Source organism: Nelumbo nucifera, chromosome 2 (genome assembly GCF_055504915.1).
Source record: "Nelumbo nucifera cultivar China Antique chromosome 2, China Antique-T2T, whole genome shotgun sequence".
Taxonomy (NCBI): domain Eukaryota; kingdom Viridiplantae; phylum Streptophyta; class Magnoliopsida; order Proteales; family Nelumbonaceae; genus Nelumbo; species Nelumbo nucifera.
In genome coordinates, this window is record NC_142650.1 from 35,223,210 (window position 1) to 35,228,297 (window position 5,088).

General features: G+C 38.6%; 1 pseudogene; it reads right to left on the reverse strand.

The window, feature by feature from the left end:
• Positions 1 to 423: 423 nt before the first annotated feature.
• Positions 424 to 4,314, reverse strand: LOC104612313 (uncharacterized; annotated as a pseudogene).
• Between the last annotated feature and the right edge of the window lie 774 nt (positions 4,315 to 5,088).

Genomic DNA, 5,088 nt, shown 5'->3' on the forward strand with positions numbered 1-5,088 from the left:
CCACATAAGAAAAAACAATATGATTTGCTGATTTGACCTATTAGCCAATTAATCCCATGTCTCCCATACACCTGGAGTGGGACGCAAACCCTAGTAATTGGTCTCTCTCTCTCTCTCCAATGTTGAACCTTTCTTTCATAGTAAAAGAGGCCACTTAACAATGGAAAATGTTGGCAAAGTGGATGCCAATACCATAGCACTCGTGTCTAATACAGAAAGTCCCTCCACTGGATTGGGTTCTTTGGATTTGTCAAGTAATGGTTTTCCATATAGTAGCAAGGATTTTGAGGTTTGCATCTACATGGTTGACTAATTTCGTTTAGCATTTACAAACATTAATGAAAGAGAAAAAGAATCTAAATGGTATGAAAATCAATGACAGTCTTCGGATATGTTGTTTTGGTATGGCAATGATTACTGAAAAAAGAGAATTATTATTTCAATGTCAATAAAACCAAATGAAACTATTAAATCCAACTTTTTCTACTGCACCCATACAATTAGTTCTAACAATTCAGTACTTGCCCTTACTTTATTTGAATGTGAAGACAATTTGACATTATCAGGCTAGCAGCTGCTGAGATACGTGTTGCATGGTGGGTCGAGACTGCGGATCAAGATGCAAGCATGCAATCCCAAGCTTAATGATAGTCTCTACTTCTTGGGTGACATGAAGGATGGGAGGGGGAAGGCGTTGATCCAACACTTATTCAATTCCGTTGCTTTAACAGCTTTTGGCATTGATGAAGATGATAACAGAGAGAGGAATTCAGCTGGATGCCTTCCCATTAACACTTCTATTGTTAGCACTCCAAAGCTATATACATCACACTTTAATTGCATTGACCCTCTTAGCCCAGTCTTATATAATTGCTTGTCTGTCATCACCTAGAAACGTATGGCGTATGTGTGAACAAAAACCATAAAGCTTCACAATGTTACGGTGCCTTATTTTTGTTAATGCATGAATCTCATTTCAAATGTTTGTAGATCAATTCTTTCACCATCTTCATGTATTGGGTGATGAAGTTTCTTAACAGCTACAACTTGGCCTGTTGAGAGCTCTGCCTTATAAACACTTCCATATCCTCCCACTCCAATGCAATGCTTGGCATCAAAATCATCTGTAGCTTCAACTATGTCTTGGTACAATATTTTGCCATCAAAATTCCATACTGAAAATAGATTACCATTGACTGCTGTTTCTCTTTGCTCTATTTATGTTTTTCTCATCTTTCGATGAAAAACAGAAGCAATACCAACAAATGTGAACAGAAGAAATAATACCCCTAAAAGAGGAAGTATGATGAAAATTATGACTTTGTGCTTTTTCTTGTCATTCACTTTCTTTCCAGTAGGAGAATTGCAAGGCCGAAAACCTTTTCTGTTGCCACATAATGCTTTATTATTCTTGAAAGCATCTGGTGGGGCATTTTGAAAGGCTCTGTTGCTGGGAAGGGGACCCTCCAACTGATTGTAAGATAGATCAATAGATGTCAAACTAAGCATTCCATCAAATGAGGAAGGAATAGAACCATAGAGATCATTGTGAGAGAGATTTAGATTTTCCAAGTTGTGAAGCTTTCCAAATTGAGATGGTATCACTCCACTGAGTCTGTTATGACTAAGATCCAATAGACACTGCAGGGAAATTATATTACCAATTTGGAATGGAATGCTTTCACTGAATCTGTTTCTACTCAACTTCAAGTATGACAGTTTAGAGCACCCCCCCAATTCATTGGGTATTGGACCACTCAAATAGTTGGTTGACATGTCTAAAATTTCAAGGTTGGGCAATAATCCTACTTCTGATGGCAAAGCACCAGAAAACCTGTTTTGACTCAAGTTCAAGTACAGTAAAGAACTCATCTTTCCAAATTCTTTGGGAAGTTCTCCGAAAAAATAATTTGAGGAAAGGTCAAGTACATATAGTTCAGTCAACTTCCCAAATTCAGGTGGTATTCTACCAGTGATCTTATTGTTGGACAGTAGTAGACTTGTTAAATGCTGGCATTCTTCCCACTTCGGTGAAAGATCTCCATATAATTTGTTATAACTTAAGTCCATATAATTCAACCATGGATATACACCAAAATCTTCTGATACATTTGAAGTCGGTTGTTTTCAAGTCGAACTCTGAATAGGCTTGTACAGTTTTTCAAGCCTTTTGGAATGGGACCTGTGAAATGATTATTAGCAGCAGTAAAGTTTTCTAGAGACCCCCCCATACATAGATGTTGTGGCAAATAACCAGAGAAATTGTTGTTATGCACCTGGAGACTAACTAAATGTGTCATATTTCCTATTTCTTGAGGAATTGAACCAGAAAGTTCATTCTCAAAGAGAAATAGCTTTTTAAGAGATTTGAGCTTTCCTATCTCTGGAGGAATGCGGCCAAACAATTGATTCTGAAGTAGCTGCAAGACTGTGAGCTTGGTCAAGTTTCCCAATGTAGAAGGGATGTGACCTGTTAAATGGTTAGTGGACAAGTCTAACTCACTGAGGTTTGTCAACTTTCCAAGTTCTTGAGGAATATAACCAGAAAGTTCATTGTCATATAAATATAGACTGGCTAAGTTGCTCATATTACCCAAGGATGTAGGAATCAAACCAGTGAAGTTATTGGAAAACAATGTTAGGTTAGTTAGGTATGTTAATTTTCCTATGCTTGAAGGTATTGAACCGTTGAGATGATTCTGGTCCAGGAACAAGATTTGAAGACTTGTAAGTAGGCCAATTTCTAAAGGAATATTACCAGAGAATTGATTGACAGAAATATCAAGGTATTTTAGTTTGGTAAGATTACCAATATGAGGTGGAATGATGCCTGAGAGTGCATTCTTACTAAGATCAAGTAAGACAAGGTTGCTCAAATCACCTAAAGAAGTTGGGATCATACCCACAAGGCTATTTGTGTTCAAGCTCAGAAGGTTAAGAGATTCTAGGTTTCCTAATGATGGAGGGATGGAATTGGATAATTGATTCCCATCAAGGTTCAGATAGGTGAGGTTAGCCATGCTGCCAAAAGTGGGAGGGATTGGTCTTGTAAGCTGATTTGAGGACATGTCTAGCTTAATGAGACTTCTCAGATTACCTATGGATGTTGGGATCAAACCAGTGAGGTTGTTCTTGTATAATATGAGCCCAATAAGTGACTCAAGTGATCCTAGTTCTGATGAAATGGAACCAGATAACTGGTTTTCAAAAAGCTGCAAGGATGTGAGTTTAGTCAAGTTTCCCAAACTGGAAGGAATGGAGCCTGTTAGATGATTAACAGGCATGTCTAACTGAATTAGATTTATCAAGTTTCCTAATTCTGGAGGAATAGGACCTGACAAAGGGTTCTGGTATAGGTAAAGAAAAGTTAGGTTTCTCAAATTACCCAAAGATGAAGGAATGGAGCCGGTAAGATTATTTGTTCGCAATGACAATACTGTAAGAGAAACTAAATTTCCTATCTCTGGAGGAATTGAACCACAAAGTTGATTCTTAGAGAGGTATAGAAGGCTGAGGTGTCTCAACTTACCCAAGGACGCTGGAATTGATCCACTGAGATTGTTGGATAGCAAACCGAGATCGGTAAGATATCTTAGATCTCCTATGGTTGAAGGTATTGAACCACTGAGATAATTTTGGTGAAGATACAAAACTTGGAGACTTGTTAGTAAACCAATTTCCTGTGGAATTTCTCCAAATAGTTGGTTGACAGATAAGTCAAGGTAGGTGAGATTGGAAAGGGTACTGATTTGTGGTGCAATGTTGCCAAAGAGTGTATTATTAGTAAGATAAAGACCAGCGAGATCTGGAAGTGATGAGAAGCTCAAGTTATGGAGCGTACCTTGCAAACCCATGCTTGGTAGAGTAATTTCAGTGACCCTTCCATCCTGGTTACAAGAAATTCTAACCCAATTGCATGGGTGAGACAGGGAAGAAGAATTCATGGCAGAATCACCAGTAACACGTTTCCACGAAGAGAGAACCAATTGGGTTTTACTGGAGAGGCTAGCTTTCCATTTGAGTAGGGCCTCGGTTTGATCGAGAGGTGTAGTATTGTTGGTTGAGGCCATGGCATAGGAGTTGATGGAACAAAAAGCTGATATGATAACTAAAAAGATTGGTACTAAAGGAAGCATGCAGAGAGGTTTCTCTAAGCCTAAGGAAGATGACCAACCCATGTTTTTTGTGGCAGCACACCAAATGAAAATGGGTTCTTCTATACGAATAAGATTGAATGGGTGGAAACTTTATAAACTCTTTCAGAGAGTCCAGCACCGCGGCCATATTCAGAGAAAGAGATAACAGTCTACTGCAAGTCAGCAAATGTTTACTTCAAGTAATCATCCAAACTACAAAGGGGTCAAGCTTTTCGGCTTTCCGAGTAGTGGGAGACTCAAGACTGGTAGTGGGTGAGTTGATGTCCTTTTGTGCACAGGTCAATGAGCAGAGTCAACTACAAGCAGGTAGCTCAGCCAATATTGTCATCTTTTGATTGTCAAGGACTCAAGGAGAGGCGGCGAATATCAATCCCTTCACTCACACTTCCCCTTCTCAAACCCGTCCGAGCATAGTTGATCCCAAACCCGTCTTCAAGGTAAATTATAATTTACATATCTCCCTTTTACTTTTTTTTTGGTATTAAATTAGTCGCTTTAGCCCCTATGGAGGCCGTATTTCAATTTTTTCTTGACATATTACATTACTTTTATCTTTTTCTAATAACCTCAATAACTCTTCTCTAGTGAGATTAAAAAATAGGCTAGATACCGCACCTCGCTAGGGACCACCTAAACGTGCCAACCAAGTAATCACTGTTTGGGATTGATGCTGCAGTACTGCTGTGTGGATTGTAAGTACCGTTTTTTGAGAAAATGGTGTTTTAATGTTTTATCCATTGAGTGCCACATCGTGTCTTTGTCGCTATCATTTTATATTCCTATTGGAGCACTATTTTTTATGAAAAAACAATTCCAAACAAAAGCATTTCTTGGAGCATCATTTTTTTTTTTTTTTGAGGTGGTGCTGATGTGTTGCCATTTTCCGGAGCAATGGCATCAATGCCATACAGATAGATGCTTAGTTGGCTAC